Below are 23,494 nucleotides of genomic sequence, written 5' to 3'. Positions count from 1 at the left end.
TCCTCCTGGTCCGCCGGGGGGGATCTGGATGCCGGAAGGGGGGATGAGGCGAGGCCAAGATCAAGGATAAAAAAAAGAAGACAGAAGGACAAAAAGCGGGTGACTTACCCGTGCCGGGCTGAGAAGAAGTGGCCCCCTCCCCACCAACATCTGTTACCGAGACGGAACCACCAGTGCCCAAGTCCACATCCTCCTCCTCCGTGCGCATGGCGTGACGCTTGGGGCCCTTGTCGGGGACGCTGATGACCCGCAAGTATACGAGATAGTTGTAGCCTCTTTCGATAAGTAAAAGTGTCGAACCCAACGAGGAGCTAAAGGTAGAACAAATACTCTCTCATGTCCTATTGGCCACTGATACGACTCTACGCACGCTTGATGTTCGCTTGTAAGTGCATCTAGTGCCCCTTAGTGATTTTGGTGTATTGAAGACTTATAGGTTAAGGGACTAATGCGTTTATGAGTGTACACAGGTCTATAAGTCTATGAGGAGTTTGATATTTACAGTGAAAGTCAACCCCTAAAAATGAATATCTTCGACTGAAGATTTTGGTATTCCTGAAGACTTTCATGAAGACTTTGAAAGTGAAGAAATTGGTGTGTCCGTGAAGACTTGATATTCATGCGAGGAATATGAAGCTTGAAGACTTCGTTTTCATAGTTTTGTTTTTTCTCTTTCTTGAGTCATAGGAAACACCGTACTGTTAAAGGGGGTCGAGGAAATACTAAGGAAAAATTTCCATGTGATTCTCAACTCAAAATCCTACACCTACCAATCCCTTCGAGTGAAGCATTTGGAAATCCCATACAGTTCAGTCAATTTCTTCAGTGACAGAGACGAAGTTCTTCTGGTCACTGAGGAATTTGTTCTGACTGAGGAGTTAGGAATTCACCAGTGTGGATTGCCTACACAGTGAGGAACATGATAACCCTAAGGAATTTGAGAGTCAAATTTCCGACCGTTGCTGTGCTGCGCGCCAGCTGTCCCAAAATATCTTATCCACCTAACAGTCATATCATTGAAGGGCATTTATGTCTTATCATGTCGGGCTGCTCCCTAGGCTATAAATAGCCGCCCCCTACAACCACTAGCTGGTTGGCTGCTCCGAGAGAAACTGACACTTGTCATTTGAGAGCACCCCATCCTCCGAGGACTTTGAGCGAAAATCATCAAGTGAGGAAAAACCCAAACCCAAACACCTACAAACCCAAAGTGATTGAGCATCACTAAAGAGATTGATCCCGCGTGGATCCAATGCTTGTTACCTTTGAAGACTGTGCTTCTTCCAGACGGTTAGGCGTCATGGTCTAGAGCATCCAAGAGGAATTGTGGATCGCCAAGTGACCGAGTCTGTGAAGGTTTGGAAGTCGCCTGAAGACTTACCACGATTGATTGGACGAGGTCTGTGTGACCTTAGTTCAAGGAGAATACGGTGAGGACTTGGTGTCCTGAGCTGCGTGCTTAGCGACTGGGTGTCCGGGACTGTGTGTCCTCGAGTTTAAATACTCAGCCGCTCCAACCAGACGTACAACTAAGGCAACAGTTAGAACTGGTCTACCAAATCATTGTCTTCACCAACCTTACTGGTTCTATTTCCTCAGCTCTTTCATTTCCTCATTACTGTGTTGAGTGATTGTTCATATCTGTGCTTTGAAGACTTTGACTGAAGACTTTGTCGATTTCCTCAGTTCAATTTCTTCAGTCTGTTTGTCTTCATCTTGTGCTATCCTGTGTTTACGCTTTCTGTACTCGGTGCTTGTCTTCATTTCATCATGATGACTATGTCTGAATCCTGTTATGCTTACTTCTGAGTACTTATTCCGCTGCTAGTAGTTCTTCGCTAAGGAATTTCCTCACCGGCAAATTCCTCAGTGAAGAATTCATAAAAATCGCCTATTCACCCCCTCTTGTTGATATAACGCACTTTCAATTGGTATCAGAGCAAGGTACTCCCTTGTTCTGCATGATTTTGGTTTAACCACCTGGAGTTCTAGTTATGTCGACCGCATGTATGATCAAGGTCTCCGCTGGGTGTCCTACCTTCGATGGCACAGACTACCCCTACTGGAAGAATAAGATGCGAATGCATCTTGAAGCAATTGACAACGATCTCTGGTACGTTGTGGAAAATGGTGTTCCCTCAGTCACACCGTCCCTGAATGCTGCTGATGTGAAGAGATTCAAGCAACTCGATTCTCAAGCGAAGAATATCATATGTGGTCATCTGAGTAAAGGGCAGTATGGTAGAGTGAGTGCTTTGGAAACTGCTAAGCTTATCTGGGATAGGCTCTCCAAAGTAAACGAAGGAGTCTCAACTCAACGTGACTCTCGTGTTGACGTTCTTCGCAATCTCTTCAACTGCTTCAAAAGATTCGACAATGAAAATGTTCAGCAAACCTTTGATCGCCTCACTAACATCTCGAATGAGCTTCAAGCGCTTGGCGCCACTGACATCACCGACCATGAGGTGGTGAAGAAATTGCTGAGATCGCTAGATTCTTCATTTGGTACTCTGGCACTGATGATTCAAGAGCGAGCTAATTACAAGTCACTAGATCCCGCTGATATCCTCGAGAGGCTAAATACTCATGAGTTCTAGCTTGCTGAGATCTCTATGGTTCAAGCTATGGCAAACCACGTGCCCTGAAGGCCAAGGCTGTGTCTAAATTTGAATGTGAAGATTCTGGTAGTAGCCTTGGTGATCCTGAAGAATTGAGCCAGGAGTTAGCACTGCTCGTGAAGAAGTTCTAGAAGTTCTCAAGACGTGGTCACTTTGGAAAATCCTCAAAGAGCAGTGATTCCACATCAAGTGACTATAAGAGAAGACTTTGCCACAAATGCAAGAAACCTAGTCACTATATTCAAGATTGTCCTCAGTGGGAAAAGGAATTAAAGAAGAATAAATACAAGGATTACAGTTCTAATGACGCTAAGAAGAAGAAGAAATCTTCAAAATCTTCATCATCAAAATCCTCGAAGTCTTCATCTCACAAGAAGAGCAGCTCCAAGAAGGCTCGGGCATTCATTGGCAAGGAAATGGACTCTGAAGCTGAATCCGAGGAACATGAGGAAGAGGAGGCATCTGAGGAGTCCGAGTCTGGTGTGGCGAGTCTGGCTCTCGCTACTGCATTCGTCAGCAAGTCAATCTTCAACTCTAAAGAGATTGACCTCACCAACAAGGCTGACGAAGACAATGATGACTATGCTCCCACCTATTGCTTCATGGCAAAGGGTGCCAAGGTAACAAAATACCCCTCCTTTGAATTTAGTGAGGATGAATCTGATGAAAATCTTAAGCCTAGCTACTCTAAACTTGCTAAGATTGCTGTGAAACAACAAAAGGCTATTGAAAAACTTCAAAACATGCTAGAAAAAAGTGATGATATGTTGGGTGATGAAATGGACCGCACTAAAGACTTAACTGAAAATTTTCAGAGACTTCAGTCTAAGTTTGACAACCTTCAAAGTCATCATAAAACTCTCTTATCTGATCACGAGAAGCTTTCTTATGAATTTCTTCAAAGAAAGCAAGATCTCGAGAAGCTAAGAGTGAGTTATGAAGATCTTCAGAAGGAGCGCAATTCATTACTTGCTCAACAAATCAGCGTTTCTCAGGAAGAATTTGTTCCTCCATGCTTAAAGTGCATTGAACGTGAATCTGCGAATTCTTCACCTGAATGTTCAAATGCTTCAAATATTACAAATTCTTCACCTGCCTCTGCTATCACTAATTCCTCATCTGAGGACATTGCTAGTATCACTGACGATGCAGGGCTGAAGAAATTGTACATGACGGGCATGTGCAAAAGCCTCAAAGGGCATCAGACTCTTTGTGATGTGCTTAAAAAGCAGATCCTCAACAGGAACCCTAGGAAAGAGGGTATTGACTTTGAGAGGAAATCAATGCTGATGGAACATATTGGAAGCCTGAGCAGTACCCCAAAACCTCATGGGTTGCTGCAAAGGGACCTCCAGTTGATCCATCCAACTTATCTGGCTTTACATGTGAATCTCCTCATTCTTCTGATGAGTCATTTGACTCCAACTATAAACTGTTCAAAAATCAGAATGATGAAGTATTTGCTAGATATGTTGGCACTAACTGCAAGAACGGTTCTCCTATGAAGAAAATCTGGGTTCCCAAGAAGTGCCTTGAAAGTCTTCAGGTGAATGTCCTCATGACACCACCTGTGAAGAATAGGAACCCCATATCAAACTCTTCATATGGACCAAATTCTTCATATGGATCAAGGTCCTCATATGATCAACATCGTGCTAACCCTTCTATTTCGCACGGCAGAGCTAAGGGCTATGAATATGCGCATTATTCTTCAAATTATTATGTTCATAAGTCCTCGAAGAATTTCTCTGTTTATGCATATGCTTACCCTAACGCCTCTTATGTGAAACAAAGTGGACTAGCTTCAATGCCACCTTTCTCATATGGTGCTCGCAGAGTGATGAATTCTTTGCCACCCCTTCAGATGTGGGTGGTGAAGAAAAAGAACTAACTTCTTCTGCAGGGTCAGGTCTCCAGACGTGCTTTAACGTCTGAAGAATTTGCTGGGGTCCTGACAAAAATGCCTGAAAGGACGCAGGCGAATCATGATGAAATGAACCTTCATTTCACATGTCCTCACATTGCTTATCTATGCTATTGCTTAATGAAATTGAACTGATGAATTTGACGTCATATTCTTCACTGATGAAGTATATGACTTCGTAAGATGCACTAATTCATCTGCAGGATGATCATCCCAAAGCAAATGAGTGGGTCCTTGATAGTGGATGTACAAATCACATGACGGGTGACAAGAATCTATTGATGGATGCTCCTTTATCACCGTCACATCTGAAGCATATCATCTTCGCTGACAAAGGCAAAAGTCAGGTATTGGGTCTAGGTAAGGTTGCGATCTCAAAGGATCGACACATGGACAAAGTCATGCTTGTCGAGTCCTTAGGATACAACCTCATGTCTGTCTCAATGCTTTGTGATCTTGATATGGTTGTTGTCTTTGGCAAGTATCGTTGTGTTGTGATCATGGAAGATGACCATTCCAAAGTCTTCGAAGGCTTTAGGAGAGGAGATCTGTATATTGTTGATTTCTCTACAGGACCACAACCAACCGTGTGCTTACTTGCAAAAGCTTCAGAAGGCTGGCTATGGCATCGACGACTTGGTCACGCTGGCATGAGGAATCTGAACACGCTTGCGAAGAAGAAGCATGTCATTGGCATTGAGAATGTGAAATTCCTCAAGGATCACTTATGCGAAGCTTGTGAAGCTGGAAAGATGACAAAGGCCAAGCATCCAGCGAAGACCATCATGACCACTACTCGTCCATTTGAATTGCTTCACATGGATCTCTTTGGTCCTAATCATTATTCTGCTGTTTCAAATGATGCATCTCTCTATGGCTATGTTATTGTTGATGACTATTCTCGTTACACATGGGTACACATTGTCACTTACAAACATGAAGTGCAGGAAATCTTCAAACGATTTTCCTCGAGGGCTTCAACCAACTTTGGTGTGAAGATCAAGCACATCAGAACTGACAATGGGACCGAGTTCAAGAATTCCGGTCTTGATGGCTATCTTGATGAACTTGGTATTACTCATGAGTTCTCTGCTCCTTATACTCCTCAGCAGAATGGCGTCGTGGAGCGCAAGAACAGAACCCTCGCTGAAATGGCTCGCACTATGCTTGATGAATACAAGACACCTCGTCGTTTCTGGATTGAGGCAATTGATACTGCGTGCCAAATCATCAATCGGGTATATCTTCACAAATTCTTCAAGAAGACTATCTATGAACTCCTCACTGACAAGAAACCCAATGTGAGTTATTTCAAAGTCTTCGGTGCTAAATGTTGGATTAGAGATCCTCATCACAATGCTAAATTTGCACCGAAATCACATGAAGGTTTTATGCTTGGTTACGGAAAGGACTCGCACACCTACAAAGTCTTCAACAACATTCTTCACAAGGTTGTTGAAACTGTAGATGTGCGGTTCGATGAAACTAATGGCTCACAAAGAGAGCACCTACCTTCTGTGATAGATGAACCAGCTCCTGAGGATTCTATCAAGTTCAAGGCTACTGAGGATGTCATTCCTACCGAAGAATCTACTGAAGAATTCATTCCAAAACGTGAAGAAAATCAAGCTGATGCACCTGATGAACATGCTGAAGAAAATGGTTATGAAGAAAATGCTGATCAAATTCCTCGACGACAACCAGCTCATCCTCGCATTGCAAAAGAAGTGCAAGTGGAAAAGATTATCGATGACATTCGAGCACCAGGTCCTCTCACACGCTCAAAAGCTTCACATTTATCTAAATCTTGTGGGCACTATGCTTTTATCTCCATCACAGAGCCCACTAAGGTAGATGAAGCATTTCTGGAGCCTGAGTGGATTCATGCCATGCAAGAAGAATTACATCAGTTCGAGCTCAACAATGTCTGGGAACTGGTCAAACGTCCAGATCCTCGCAAGCATAATATCATTGGCACAAAGTGGATCTACCGTAACAAGCAAGATGAAAATGGCCTTGGGGTGAGGAATAAGGCACGACTTGTAGCTCAAGGCTACACACAGGTTAAAGGAATTGATTTCGATGAAACTTTTGCACCTGTTGCTAGACTTGAGGCTATTCACATATTACTTGCTTATGCTAACCATCATAATATCACTTTATATCAAATGGATGTGAAAAGTGCATTCCTTAATGGTAAGCTTGAGGAAGAAGTATATGTTGCTCAACCCCCAGGTTTTGAAGATCCAAAGAATCATGACAAAGTCTTCAGACTCAACAAGGCCCTCTATGGCCTCAAGCAGGCCCCTCGGGTGTGGTATGATACTTTGAAGGAATTCTTCGTGAAGAATGGCTTCACACCCGGTTCACTCGACCCTACTCTCTTTACTAAATACTATGATGGTGAACTGTTTGTGTGCCAAATATACATTAATGATATTATCTTTGGCTGTACTGACCAACGTTATAGTGATGAATTTGCCTATATGATGAGTGAAGAATATCAAATGTCTATGATGGGAGAGTTGAAATTCTTCTTAGGTCTTCAAATTCGTAAACAGCACAATGGCATATTCATATCTCAGGAGAAATACCTCAAGGATGTACTGAGGAAATTCGGCAAGCAAGATTGCAAAGGCGTCAAAATTCCTATGCCCACAAATGGCCATCTATGCACTGATGAAAATGTTATTGACTTTGATCACAAGGTATACCGCTCCATGATTGGTTCTTTATTGTACTTATGTGCATCTAGGCCAGATATAATGCTTAATGTTTGCATGTGTGCCCGATTTCAAGCTACACCGAAGGAATCACACCATAAGGCCATGAAGCATATTCTTCGATATCTAGCTCACACACCAACACTAGGATTATGGTACCCCAAGGGCTCTACTTTTGATCTCATTGGATATTCTGACTCTGACTATGCTGGTGATCGTGTGGACCGCAAGTCAACATCTGGTACCTGTCATTTCCTCGGACGATCTTTGGTCTGTTGGTCCTCGAAGAAACAGAACTACGTATCACTGTCTACTACAGAAGCTGAGTACATTGCTGCTGGTTCTTGCTGTGCTCAACTGCTATGGATGAAGCAAACCCTCAAGGACTATGGCGTCAACGTGAAGAATGTGCCTCTCCTCTGTGACAATGAGAGTGCCATCAAGATTGCTCATAACCCAGTTCAACACTCCAAGACAAAGCACATTCAGATTCGTCATCATTTTCTTCGTGATCATGTGTTGAAGGGCGACATCTCCATCGAGCACGTGAAGACTGAAGAACAGCTGGCTGATATCTTCACAAAGCCCATGGATGAGAAGAGATTTAGCAAGTTGCGGTGTGACCTAAATATCCTAGAATCTTTGAATGTTCTTTGAAAAAGGACACTCATCCTAACACTTATGCAAAATTGATGACTTAGATGTGCAACACATGAAGAAATGTTTTTCTTCAATCAATGAAGAATAACACTCTAAGTGTGAAGAAATTAATGAAGAATTTGATTCTCAGAACCCTACGTCAAGTGTACGCGGTGTCTGAAATCATCATTCATATACGGTGGGTCACGCCACCACCAAAGTTGAAAATCTTCATTTTTTGAAATTCCTCAGTTTTGAAATTCTTCAGTTTTTCAAATTCTTCAACTTTGCAAAATCTTCACTGATTTCGTTGTTTTTCTTCATTGGCTATATATATATGGGTTTATGTCCTCTACAACATTCACTTATGGCAATTTCTTCAAGTTGCATTTTCTGCTAAGTGAATGTGATCGGACCCATCCCCCTCTATGCTATACTCAACCCAATCTATTCACAAATTCTTCATGTGCGTTCTATTTGAAACTCGTTCAAAATCTTCACTATGTCCTTGTCAGCTGAAGAATTTGCGAATGGAACTTAAAACTTATCTTATCCAAATTTTTGGTTTTATCGCTCAAACCGTTCCGCATCCCATGATAGATTTATCTATTCACCCACAATCTAACACGATCTCCACTTCTCAGTATGTGGGTGACACATGTCATGCGGATGAGAAGGGTCAAGGGCATGTTCGTCCTAAATCTTCGGGCAAACAGTTTTTCACTGCGACTATAAATACCCCTCTCCCCTTCCTCACTTCCTTTACTCCGCTCGACCGCTCTCTCTCTCTCTCTCTCGCTCGAGCTTCTCAAACCCTAGCGCCGCCGCTACTCCATCATCGCCGGTGAGGAAGAGATTCACTGCCTCAACCTCGTCGCTATCGTACTCGCGCTGGCCGCAGAAATCTTCACTCCGCCGCCGCCGTAGCTGTCTTCCTCCGCCGAGTTAGGGCGTGGAAGATCTACACCGACGAACTTCACTGTTCTACTTCACAGTTCGTCGTGTTCTTCATCAAGCGTAATTAAAAGCTACTTTTACTGCCCTCTTTGATTCAAATTTTCTCTACAAAATCTTCGAAGGTGTTTTATTCTTCAACACACACAAAACACCTCACTAGTCATCTGTTCTTGATTCGTTTCTCTGAGCATCATTTTTCTTCAAGATTCCTCAATTGTGTGGATCCTCGATCTCTACAACTCTGGAACCTAAGACAAAGAACGCTTAGTGAAATTCTTCAAGGCTCATCTAGTCAAATTCCTCAAACTTGTTCTTTTTGAAAAACCTTCTGAGAACGCATATGACCTCTCCAAATTCCTCGCAACTATACTTTGTTCACAGGTACTCATGTCCGCTGCTGAATCACTAGGTTCTCATCAACTTAACTCATTTGCAGCATTGCTTGAAGAAAAGTTGCATACTTCTTCAGAGAATTCAATTTTTCAAGTTCCTCATCTGAAGAATATGGCTGACGGTAAGAAGCCGCAGAAAGGAGGAAAGAAGCCTGAGGTCATGACTGCTTTTGAGATCCCTGAGGACCTCTATGCTGACTATTGCACACCTGAGGCCGAGTTCGGAAAGAAAAACAAAACTTAGCGCAAGGTGCGCAAACAGAGGATTGAAAGGAGATGGGCAATAGAATGGAGGGAGTACAGATATGTAACTCCGAAGTATATGAAGAAATTCACACTAAATCCTCCATGCCCAAGAGCTCCATTAGCACCTGGCCAAGAAGCTGACCCCACCAGCATCAAGCGTGGTGAGGATTTCCCTAAAGAATGGGCCAAACGCCAAGCCAAGTTGGCGAGACAAGCCAAAGAAGCAGTGAGGAAATTTAATGAAGACTCTACTGCTGCTGCTGCCACTGAGGCCTCTGTCAACCCTAGAAAATCAATGGCAAAGAAGCCCGCTCACAAGCCAAGTGCTTCACCAACTATGCCCTCACGGCCAAGTTCCTCAGCAATGCCCTCACGGCTAGAATCTTCAAAGCCCTCATGGCCAGAATCTTCAAAGCCCTCACGGCTAGTTCCTCATGCTGCTCCTACTCCTCCAAAGTCCTCAGCTCCTCCCCCAAAGTCCTCAGCTGCTCCGGCAAAGTCCTCAACACATGTACATTTGGCCACGTGCCAAAGGACTACATGCATCTCTACTGCCTCTGGTGCCTCAGCAAGTTCCTCAGCTGCACCAAAATCTTCATCATGCCCCACTCTGCTGAAGACTAAGGCAACGGCTGGTCGAGGTCCTCGGCCAAGTCCGAAGAAGAAACAGGTTGCCTTCCAAGTGTCATCTGACGATGAAGCTAATGATGATGAACTTGCAGAAATCATCAGAGACAGACAAGAAAGGGCCGCTAGAGCCAAAGGCACAAATGTGCCATTGCTTTTGGATCCAAGGGCGATCCTTGATTACATTGATCTCTGGCACAAGGATCCAAATACTCCTATGCCTGATTTCAATTTGACTCCTGGTCAAAGTCACATGCTGACCCATTTCATCACTGAAGAGAAATGGAAATTTGAGAAGGCCAGGCAGATCAAGAAGGCTCAGTTCAGGAAAGAGAAGTTCCTGAAGAAAAACGTTGTCAATATGACAACTGATGAACTCCTCAAGATCCAGTCTGAAATCAAAGCCCTCAGCAATGATTTCAATGCTTACTATGCTGATTGGCAAGGAGCCAAAGTCAGGTTTGTGAAACTGACTGAGAAGCTTACCAATGTTGCATCCCCATCGCAACAAGAAATTCCTCAAGTTGAAGCTTCTGCTCAGCAAACTGAAGAACATGCCAGCACCGCTGATGACATTCAGGCTACTGATGGAAATGCTAGTTCCAGGGCTGATGACTCCATTCCAGCCGCTGAAGAAATTGCCAGGGCATCCACTAGTGGTGCACCTGAAGAAACTGAAGAAGTCAGGGCAACTGCATCAGTTGCGCCTGAAGAAAATTAACCAGATTCCTCAGCTCCTCCTACGCCTAACCAACTCCGATCCTTCCATCTGCATTATATGTGAAGAAGACCAATGCTATAGAGCGAGCTGTAGTAAAGAAAAGGAAAGCATCAAGTGCTTCAGAATCTTCAGCTCCAAAGAAGATGAAGCCTATGACCAGCTCATTTGAAAATCCAATTGATGCTGTTCTGATTTCCACCATGCCATCAAAGGACCTTGTTCCTTTTGGTGAAGAATATGTGATCACAAGCGGATCTGATGAAGAACCTCAATCTGCTACTTCGTCAGAGCAGGTTGATGAAGAAATTTAAGTGGATACGATCCCTTCAACGCCTGTTGCTTCCTCGCCAATGCCTTAGTTCATAGCTGAAGAGGCTAGCGTTGAAGAAGCTGAAGCTGAAGACGTGGACATTGGCTGCACAACGCCCGTGATGAATGATGACTTTTGGGAAAGTCAGCACCCCAATTCCCCACTCTTCACCCCACTTCAACAAATACCTCAGTCCCTGCACCAACCGTTCAAATGGGCTCTGAAGAAACTCATCACACCTCATCTATCCATGAAGAAATTCCAGCCGCTAGTGCTGAAGAAACTGATGTTGCTGATCCTTTGAACACGCAGACTGCCATTGAAGAGGAACCAGAAATTCCTCAGCCTGAAGAACCTGAGATTGTGATTCCTGAGGTTGTGATGCAACTCACTAACACTCCAGTGCCCAAGCCAACGGATCCATTCTCAAAGAAGCAAAAGTTCAAGGCTGAAGATTTCTTCAGCGAGCATGTGTTCTTCACCGAATACAACCCCTATGACTCTGCTCGCATAAGGAAGAGGCGCTTCTGGACTGCTAGTATTCCTCAGTACTGTTCAACAAAGACAAAGTCTTCGATCATGAACATATTCCTCATGTGGACATGGAGTCTCTGCCGTGCTTCGAGCCTGTCCTCAGTGTTCTTCACAATGCTGGATTGCTGAATTTCTGCACTGACATCTGTGATTGGAATGAAGAACTCATTCTTCAATTCTATGCAACGCTGCACATCACAGGAAATTCTGAAGATGTGAATTCATGGGTGCTGGACTGGATGTCTAAAAATACTCACTACAAGGCACCAGCTACTGAATTGCTTCATGTCTTACCACTTAGTCCTCCCCTTGACGGTGCTTGTTGCATCTACAGTGAACCTGAGCTTTCAAATCATTACATGCAAGTGCTGATTAAGCCTTTGAAGCCAGGGCAGGCCCCTGGAACCAAATTCCTTGTCAGGGAATTATTGTATGTGCCTCGGACTGTCTATCGCATTCTGACGAAGACAATGAGTCCTATGAAAGGCCACGACTCAAATGATGAAGAGGTCGTTGGCATCATGAAGAATATGCTTTTCAATATCATTCATGGTGTACCCGTCAACTTCCATGATTTCTTCATGAGGACTCTGGCAAATATTGTTATATCACCATTTGAGCTGAAGCCTTATGCACCATGGATTATGAGATTCATCAGGACAAGGTCTTCACTCAATTACAAGGCTGATACTCTGAACCACGGCAGCTACTTGCCTCCAATTGAAGTCCTCAAACGGACATTTTCCTCAGCTGATGACAAAGGCAAGGCAACTGCTGTGATAGATGAAGGCATTCGTCCATTGGATGGTCAATTTCGCAAGGCTGCATCCTACTCCACCAATGATTACTCTGCCGCTAAGCAAAATCCTCAAGCCACAGCACCCAGGGTGATGACTGATCGTGAGTTACTCCTCAATCTTCATCAGAAAGTTGATCGCAATCATAAATGGGTCAAGCGTCAGTTTGGTTCAATTCTTCACAACATGACCTCAACACACAATGCAGTGAAGAAAAACCACTACTACCTCCATGAAACCTTCAACCGTACCTGGGCTGTTCTATCTCATGTCTACAGCGCAACAGATCTGAAGAAAATGGGTCTCAAGGAAGAATTTGACTGGTCTGCACCTCCACCGAAGAAATTCAAGAAGGTCAAGGTTCCTTCCTTGGTGGCCAGCTCCTATTCTTCATCGCGCGATACTAATGAAAATGAAGACTTGGACGACACTGCGGCAGGCCCTACTACGACAACCGACCCTGACAACGCTGGCGCTCCTCCATCAACTTGATATTCTTCAGGGGCGTTAGTCCTCAGTTTCGAACCTTTTGGTCATTCGATGACAAAGGGGGAGAATCTTGAGTTAGTCTTCAAGCGGGTCTATTATATGGGCGTTTTTTTTTGCTAAGTTACAACTCTCGTTCTTCTGAAACTTTATTGGATCGAGTTGTAATCTTAAACCCGATGGTGCTCTGATACTTTTGATGCACTGTGATCTGATACTCTTGATGCGTTATTCTGCATGCTTGTTTCTCATCAATATCATTGCACGCATGCTGAATTTCATCAGGCGCCATATTTCATCATGCATTTCAAATTCTTCATATTATATGTCAAATGCGTGTATGAATTACAAGATATAGGGGGAGATCTCCATGATTCAACTCTTCAACTGTGCATTGCTTCAAAAGCAAATTCCTCACTATGCACATCTTCAGGGGGAGTTCTTCTATATCTTGCAATCAAATTCCTCAATATCAGTACTTACACTTCATATGTTTATCCCCATTGAAAACTTAACCTATATTGTCATCAATCACCAAAAAGGGGGAGATTGTAAGTGCATCTAGTGCCCCTTAGTGATTTTGGTGTATTGAAGACTTATAGGTTAAGGGACTAATGCGTTTATGAGTGTACACAGGTCTATAAGTCTATGAGGAGTTTGATATTTACAGTGAAAGTCGACCCCTAAAAATGAATATGTTTGACTGAAGATTTTGGTATTCCTGAAGACTTTCATGAAGACTTTGAAAGTGAAGAAATTGGTGTGTCCGTGAACACTTGATATTCATGCGAGGAATATGAAGCTTGAAGACTTTCGTTTTCATAGTTTTGTTTTTTCTCTTTCTTGAGTCATAGGAAACACCGTACTGTTAAAGGGGGTCGAGGAAATACTAAGGAAAAATTTCCATGTGATTCTCAACTCAAAATCCTACACCTACCAATCCCTTTGAGTGAAGCCTTTGGAAATCTCATATAGTTCAGTCAATTTCTTCAGTGACAGAGACGAAGTTCTTCTGGTCACTGAGGAATTTGTTCTGACTGAGGAGTTAGGAATTCGCCAATGCGGATTGCCTACACAACGAGGAACATGATAGCCCTGAGGAATTTGAGAGTCAAATTTCCGACCGTTGCTGTGCTGCGCGCCAGCTGTCCCAAAATATCTTATCCACCTAACGGTCATATCATTGAAGGGCATTTATGTCTTATCATGTCGGGCTGCTCCCTAGGCTATAAATAGCCGCCCCCTACAACCACTAGCTAGTTGGCTGCTTCGAGAGAAACTCACACTTGTCATTTGAGAGCACCCCATCCTCTAAGGACTTTGAGCGAAAATCATCAAGTGAGGAAAAACCCAAACCCAAACACCTACAAACCCAAAGTGATTGAGCATCACTGAAGAGATTGATCCTGCGTGGATCCGATGCTTGTTACCTTTGAAGACTGTGCTTCTTCCGGACGGTTAGGTGTCATGGTCTAGAGCATCCAAGAGGAATTGTGGATCGCCGAGTGACCGAGTCTGTGAAGGTTTGGAAGTCGCCTGAAGACTTACCACGAGTGATTGGACGAGGTCTGTGTGACCTTAGTTCAAGGAGAATACGATGAGGACTTGGTGTCCTGAGCTGCGTGCTCAGCGACTGGGTGTCCGGGACTGTGTGTCCTCGAGTTTAAATACTCAGCCGCTCGAACCAGACGTACAACTAAGGCAACAGTTAGAACTGGTCTACCAAATCATTGTCTTCACCAACCTTACTGGTTCTATTTCCTCAACTCTTTCATTTCCTCATTACTGTGTTGAGTGATTGTTCATATATGTGTTTTGAAGACTTTGACTGAAGACTTTCTCAATTTCCTCAGTTCAAATTCTTCAGTCTGTTTGTCTTCATCTTGTGCTATCCTGTGTTTACGCTTTCTGTACTCTGTGCTTGTCTTCATTTCATCATGATGACTATGTCTGAATCCTGTTATGCTTACTTCTGAGTACTTATTCCGCTACTAGTAGTTCTTCGCTAAGGAATTTCCTCACCGGCAAATTCCTCAGTGAAGAATTTATAAAAATCGCCTATTCACCCCCCCTCTAGTCGATATAACGCACTTTCATTGCTTTACCTAGAACAAGTATGAAACTAGAAGTACTTTGTAGGTGTTGTTCGATAGTTTTGCAAGATAATAAAGAGCACGTAAATATAAACTAGGGGCTGTTTAGATAAAGATGCAATAAAGTAAATATAGCGAGTGTGGAAAAGTGGTGGTAGGAGTTGTGAAATTGTCCCTAAGCAATTGACTACTTTACTAGACTGATAATCACTATTACAATTCTATTTGAGGGAGAGGCATAAGCTAACATACTTTTTCTTCTTGGATCATATGCACTTATGATGGGAACTAAGCATCCGCAACTACTAAAGATTCATTAAGGTAAAACCCAACCATAGCATAAAAGCATCAAGTCCCCTTTATCCCATACGCAAACAACCTACTTACTCAGGTCTGTGCTTCTGTTCACTCACGCCACCCACCATAAGGAAATCATAAACATATTGCAAACCCTACAACGGGGATCCCTCACGCTTGCGCAACACGGAGAACAGCATAGGACAGCACCAATAGTAAAACATGCAACTCAAACTAATCACGATCATCAATCAACCCATAGGACAAAACGGATCTACTCAAACATCATAAGATAGCCATACATCATTGGGAAATAATATATAGCATTGAGCACCATGTTTAAGTAGAGATTACAGCGGGTAAGAGAGGAGTTAGACCGCTGCATAGAGGGTGGAAGGGTTGGTGATGAAAGCGGTGAAGTTGTTGGTGAAGATCGCGGTGATGATGATGGCCCCCGGCAGCGCTCCGGCGCCAGCAGAAGCAAGGGGGAGAGAGCCCGCCTTCTTCTTATTCTTCCTTGACCTTCTCCCTAGATGGGAGAAGGGTTTCCGCTCTGGTCCTTGGCTCCCATGGCATGGGAGGGGCGAGAGCCCCTCCGAGATTGGATCTATCTCTCTGTTTCTGCATTCTCAGATTCTGCCCCTTCATCGTTTCTTTTATATCCAGAGATCCGTAACTCCGATTGGGGTGAATCTTTCGTCCAGATTTTTCTCATAAAATTAGCTTTCTTGCGGCAAAAGAAGGGCATCAACCGCCTTACGGGTGGCCCACGAGGGTGCCAGGCACGCCCAGGGGGGAGGGCGCGCCCCCTGTCTCGTGTCCACCTCAGACACCGTTTCGCATTGATTCTTCCTCCGGAAAATCCCAAATATTCCAAAGTAATTCTCCATCCATTTTTATCCCGTTTGGATTCTGTTTGATATTCGGTTTCTGTGAAACATAAAACATGCAACAAACAGGAACTGACATTGGGCACTGGATCAATATGTTAGTCCCAAAAATAGTATAAAAAGTTGCCAAAAGTATATGAAAGTTGAATAATATTGGCATGGAGCAATCAAAAATTATAGATACGATGGAGACGTATCAGCATCCCCAAGCTTAATTCCTGCTTGTCCTCGGGTAGGTAATTGATAAAAAGATAATTTTTGATGTGGGATGCTACCTAGCATAATCTTGATCATATATCTAATCATGGCATGAATATTAAGACACGAGTGATTCAAAGCAATAGTCTATCATTTGACATAAAAGACAATAATACTTCGAGCGTACCAATAAAGCAATCATGTCTTTTTAAAACAACATGGCCAAAGCAAGCTTATCCCTACAAAATCATATAGTTTGGCCATGCTTCATTTTCATCACACAAAATGCTCCCATCATGCACAATCCCGATGACAAGCCGAGCAATTAGTTCATACTTTTTAACGCGCTTCATCTTTTCAACCCTCACGCAGTACATGAGCGCAAGCCATGGATATAGCACTATAGGTGGAATAGAATATGATGATGGAGGTTATGTGGAGAAGACAAAAAGGGAGAAAGTCTGACATCGACGCGGCTAATCAACGGGCTATGGAGATGCCCATCAATTGATGTCAATGCGAGGAGTAGGGATTGCCATGCAACTGATGCACTAGAGCTATAAGTGTATGAAAGCTCAAACTGAAAACTAAGTGGGTGTGCATCCAAATTGCTTGCTCATGAAGACCTAGGGCATTTGAGGAAGCCCATCGTTGGAATATACAAGCCAAGTTATATAATGAAAATTCCCACTAGTATATGGAAGTGACAATATAGGAGACTCTCTATATGAAGAACATGGTGCTACTTTGAAGCACAAGTGTGGTAAAAGGATAGTAACATTGCCCCTTTTCTTTTTTTTTCTTTTTTTCAGTGGGATTCTTTGGCCCCCTTTTTTATTTAGGCTTCTTTGGCCTTTCCTTTTTTTCATGGGGCAATGCTCTATAATGATGATCATCACACTTTTATTTACTTACAACTCAATATTACAACTCGATACTGGAACAAAGATATGACTTTATATGAATGCCTCCGGCAGTGTACCGGGATGTGCAATGATCTAGCGTAGCAATGACATCAAAAAATGGACAAGCCATGAAAACATCATGCTAGCTATCTTACGATCATGCAAAGCAATATGACAATAAATGCTTAAGTCATGTATATGATGATGATGGAAGTTGCATGGCAATATATCTCTAAATGTCTATGGAAATGCCATGATAGGTAGGTATGGTGCCTGTTTTGAGGAAGATATAATGAGGCTTATGTGTGATAGAGCATATCATATCACGGGGTTTGGATGCACCGGCGAAGTTTGCACCAACTCTCGAGGTGAGAAAGGGCAATGCACGGTACAAAAGAGGCTAGCAATGATGGAAAGGTAAAAGTGCGTATAATCCATGGACTCACATTAGTCATAAAGAACTCATATACTTATTGCAAAAGTTTATTAGCCCTCGAAGCAAAGTACTACTACGCATGCCCCTAGGGGGATAGATTGGTAGGAAAAGACCATCGCTCGTCCCCGACCGCTACTCATAAGGAAGACAATCAAAGAAACACCCCATGCTTCAAATTTGTCACACAATGGTTACCATACATGCATGCTATGGGACTTGCAAACCTCAACACAAGTGTCTCTACAATACATAACTACCCACTAGCATGACTCTAATATCACCATCTTTACATCGCAAAACTATTGCAAGTAATCAAACATATCATATTCAGCGATCTACAAGTTTATGTAGGATTTTATGACTAACCATGTGAATGACCAATTCCTGTCATCTCTCTAAATAGATATAAGTGAAGCAAGAGAGTTTAATTCTTTCTACAAAAGATATGCGCACACTCTAACAAATATAAGTGAGGCAAAAGAGCATTCTACAAATGGCAGTTTTCTATGTGAAGAGAAACAGGCAATCCATACTTCAAATGATATAAGTGAAGCACATGAAGCACTCTATAAAGCCACACTCAAAAGATTTAAGTGAAGTGCAGTGAGAATTCTATAAATCAACCAAGGACTATATCATACCAGCATGGCGCATAAAAGAAAAGTGAAAACTAAATGCAAAAGACACTCCAAGACTTGGACATATCGCATGAACGAAACGAATCCAAAGACATACCGATACTTGTTGAAGAAAGAGGGGATGCCTTCCGAGGCATCCCCAAGCTTAGACGCTTGAGTCTCCTTGAATATTTACTTGGGGTGCCTCGGGAATCCCCAAGCTTGAGCTCTTGCCTATCTTCCTTTTCCTCATATCGAGACATCCTCGATTAGACACTTCATCCACACAAAACTTCAACAGAAAACTCGGTAAGATCCATTAGTATAATAAAGCAAATCACTACTCTAAGTGTTGTATCAAACCAATTAATATTTTATTTTTGCATTGTGCCTACTGTAATACAGCTTTTTCATGGCTTAATCCACTGATAGAAATTGATAGTTTCATCAAAACAAGTAAACTATGCATCAAAAACAGAATCTGTCAAAAACAGAACAATCTGTAGCAATCTGAACATTCACCATACTTCTGGTACCCCAACAATTCTACCAAAATTACGAAAAATAAAAAAGTTGTACAAAAAGACAATGCAAAAAGAATCAGAACCATTTGATGTTCCAGTTAAAAATTTAAAATCGCGCACTACATCCAAAGTTTCTGTCCTGCACCGTACAAACCAACAAGCATTGTAAACATCCTAAAGGCAAACTTGGCACATTATTTTTATAATACAATGGAATTATACAAGGGGATAATTATTTTTGATGAAAAATTTCTGTAATCAAGATTCACAAAGTTTCCGTGAGCATGAACAAAGTTCAAGGCTAGCTCCCACTTCAACAATGCTTGTCTTTCTCACTTTCACTTTCCTTTTTGAAAAGTTTTTTAGGTTCCCCTCTTTATTTTTTGTTTTTGGACTATATAAAAGCACTCAACAGAAATAAATGACTCTCTAAAACTTCCAGGTTGTCTCCCTGGCAGCGCTTTCTTTAAAGCCATTAAGCTAGGCATTTAGTGCTCAAGTAATGAATCCACCCGGATCCCAAGGTACATCAAAGCCAATTTTAATTAACAATGATTTTTAATTTAGTAGTGAGCACAAAGTAACATCTATTATGTAATGACGAAGTCTAACCCTCTTCTTATGCATCGGCATGTCATAAAAGAAGAATTCATGCACACCAAGTAAAGGCCAATGCATAGTATAAGCGGTTTCTTGCAATTTCATAGTATGGGGAACATAGAGAGGTGGAGAAATAGTTCATCTCTCATAATAATTGAAAGTAGGAGCAGCAAGCACATGCATATTATATCTATCAAAATCATCATGTGTAGTGGTAAAAGGCAACCCATCAATATAATCCTTAATAAGCACAAACTTCTCCGATATAGTGTAGTCGGGAGAATTCAAAAAGATAATAGGACTATCATGCGTGGGTGCAATAGCAACAATTTCATGTTTAACATAAGGAACTATAGCAAGTTCATTTCCATAAGAATAATTCATATTGGCATCTTGGACACAAGCATAGCAAGCATCATCAAAAAGGGATATTTCAAGAGAATCAACGGGATCATAGCAATCATCCTTCGGTAAGCACGAAGGGGAATTAAACAGTGTATGAGTTGAAGAGTTACTCTCATTAGAAGGTGGGCACGGGTGATCATTCTGCTCTTCCTCCTTTTGTTCTTCGCTCTCATCATCATCTATTTCATCCAATGAGCTCACAGTTTCATCAATTTCTTCTTCCATAGCTTCCTGCAAAATATTAGTCTCTTCTTGGACAGCGGAGACTTTCTCAATAAATGCATTAATATTGTAATTGTATTCATAATTTTCATAGCAATATCTAAGTATAGCAAAATTTTCTGGTCTATAAACTGAATCATCAAAATCGTCAAACGCTTTAAACATAGATTCAATCTCATAAGCACCCATAATAGCAACAAATTATTCTATTTGTTCCACATCATAGTAATCATAGATACCATTAGCATAAGAGGCTAAGGTTTCATCATCATTAAATTCGCATGAAAAGGGAAGGTGTGGAGCCTTCATCCTAGAGCAACAAGTATAATTATATCTCAAGCATAGATCCCGCGCATACCAATATAACTTATTAATTTGATCCCATAATAGTTTCCCATTTTGTGTCAAGTGATAATCCCTAAAGTATTTACATTGATCCAACGTTACTCCCATAACATACTTGAATGGGGTTTTCTCAGGATTATCAAAGTAGTACATAACATTTTGAACATAGCGAGCATCGAGGGTTTTAGGAGGTTCCCCACCTCCATGAGCAGCAAGTACACCTAATTTTTTTGGTATTTCGTGTTCCATATCCATAACTAAAGATAGAGAACAACTTAGAACAGCAAATAAAAATTACTTAGTGATAAAGCAAACAAGCACACACAAGAATATTCACCCCACGCTATGACTCCCCGGCAATGGCGCCAGAAAAAGATCTTGATGACCCGCAAGTATACGGGATAGTTGTAGCCTCTTTTGATAAGTAAGAGTGTCGAACCCAATGAGGAGCTAAAGGTAGAACAAATACTCTCTCAAGTCCTATCGGCCACTGATATGACTCTACGCACGCTTGACGTTCGCTTTACCTAGAACAAGTATGAAACTAAAAGTACTTTGTAGGTGTTGTTGGATAGGTTTGCAAGATAATAAAGAGCATGCAAATATAAACTAGGGGATGTTTAGATAAAGATGCAATAAAGTAAATATAGCGAGTGCAGAAAAGTGGTGGTAGGAGTTGTGAAATTGTCCCTAAGCAATTGACTACTTTACTAGACTGATAATCACTATTACAATTCTATTTGAGGGAGAGGCATAAGCTAATATACTTTCTGTTGTTGGATCATATGCACTTATGATTGGAACTCTAGCAAGCATCCGCAACTACTAAAGATTCATTAAGGTAAAACCCAACCATAGCATTAAAGCATCAAGTCCCCTTTATCCCATACGCAGACAACCTACTTACTCGGGTATGTGCTTCTGTTCACTCACGCCACCCACCATAAGCAAATCATAAACATATTGCAAACCCTAAAGTGGGGATACCTCACGCTTGCGTGACACGGAGAGCACCATAGGATAGCACCAATAATAAAACATGCAACTCAAACCAATCACGATCATCAATCAACCCATAGGACAAAACGGATCTACTCAAACATCATAAGATAGCCATACATCATTGGGAAATAATATATAGTGTTGAGCACCATGTTTAAGTAGAGGTTACAACGGGTAAGAGAGGAGTTACACCGCTGCATAGAGGGGGGAAGAGTTGGTGATGAAGGCGGTGAAGTTGTTGGTGAAGATCACGGTGATGATGATGGCCCCCGGCAGTGCTCCGGCGCCACCGGAAGCAAGGGGGAGAGAGCCCCCCTTCTTATTCTTCTTCTTCCTTGACCTTCTCCCTAGATTGGAGAAGGGTTTCCCCTCTGGTCCTTGGCTCCCATGGCGTGGGAGGGGCGAGAGCCCCTCCGAGATTGGATCTATCTCTCTGTTTCAGGCGTTCTCAGATTCTGCCCCTTCACCGTTTCTTTTATATCCGGAGATCCGTAACTTTGATTGGGGTGAATCTTTCGCCCAAATTTTTCTTATAAAATTAGCTTTCTTGTGGCAAAAGAAGGGCATCAACCGCCTTACGGGTGGCCCACGAGGGTGCTAGGCGCGCCCAGGGGGAAGGGCGTGCCCCCCTGTCTTGTGGCCACCTCGGACACTGTTTCACGTTGATCCTTCCTCCGGAAAATCCCAAATATTCCAAAATAATTCTCCGTCCATTTTTATCCCGTTTGGATTCCGTTTGATATTGGGTTTCGGCGAAACATAAAACATGCAACAAACAGGAACTGGCACTGGGCACTGGATCAATATGTTAGTCCCAAAAATAGTATAAAAAGTTGCCAAAAGTATATGAAAGTTGAATACTATTGGCATGGAGCAATCAAAAATTATAGATACGACGAAGACGTATCAGACGCCCCTCAGGGCGGCATGGTTGATGAGGGCGGCGTGTTGGTGGTGGCCCTTGGTGGCTCCTCCTGCTACTGTCCTCCTCCTGCAGCCACAATAGGGTCAGTGCCACAAGATCGTACCCCGGCGCATGTTGATGAGGAGTAGGAGGTGGACGCACGCTAGGGGCTGAGCCGGGGGCTGTTGTCCGGGCTGATCTCCACCACGGGCGTGTGCGAAGCGCCCGCAGGGGGCTAGTCGCCTGCCGACGCCCTGGCCCTCTTAGCCACCCTCTGGGCAGCGTCTCCCTATCCTTGCAAAGACAAAGACAAGTTACGAAAAGAAACACGGCCTGGAAGAACGGAGATGACAAAGGGCGGACACTTACTCGTCCTCCGACTCCTCTTTTGCTGCCCTCTTTTTCCTTCTTAGGCTGAGGGACCCAAGGTCGAAGGCGACCTCCGGGTCGACATCTGCGCGAGGAGGGGAAGGGGATGGAGTCTGGCGATGCTTGGACGAAGAAGAGGCGGTCGCTTTCTTCTTCTCCACTGCAGTCTTCACCGCCTTCTTCTTTGCTGTCGCGGCCCTTGTCTAGCGCACGGACTCCCCCTGGACCCCTTGCCGTGGTTTGGTCCTCTTGGGCTGGACCGGCTCACCGGAGATGACCCGCCACAGGACGCGTCCTATTCCCGTGGCCGGAGGATCGTCGGCCTCGGCCTCTCCCTTGGACGACTCCTCGACCACCTCCTCAACGAGAGGGGCCCCGGTGTTGGCACCACTGGCCTTCCTAACAGCCCCTTCCCACTGGGCGAGCTCCTTCTGCTCCACGGCCACGCCGTCATCATCCTCCATGCCGCCAGCGCTGCCGACCTCCATGGCTAATTGCGCCTCCGCCACCCTGGCGGCGATGTAGTCGATCTCCGCCTGGGTGGTGTCCTCGACAAGCAGCGGCTCATCGTGGTCGAAGTCCTCCGACAAGTTGTTGAAGAACTCCTACACCTCGCGTGCCCGGGGCTCGACCCAGGACAGGTCGAGGCCATGCGCGTTGAAGACCGACATCATATCGAGAATGGCGGCCTGGCACATGTTGTTGCTCAGCAG

This window comes from Triticum aestivum, chromosome 2B (assembly GCF_018294505.1).
Source record: "Triticum aestivum cultivar Chinese Spring chromosome 2B, IWGSC CS RefSeq v2.1, whole genome shotgun sequence".
In the NCBI taxonomy this organism is placed as follows: Eukaryota; Viridiplantae; Streptophyta; class Magnoliopsida; order Poales; family Poaceae; genus Triticum; species Triticum aestivum.
The sequence above is the reverse complement of the archived record's forward strand: the minus strand, read 5'-3'. Positions refer to the sequence as shown.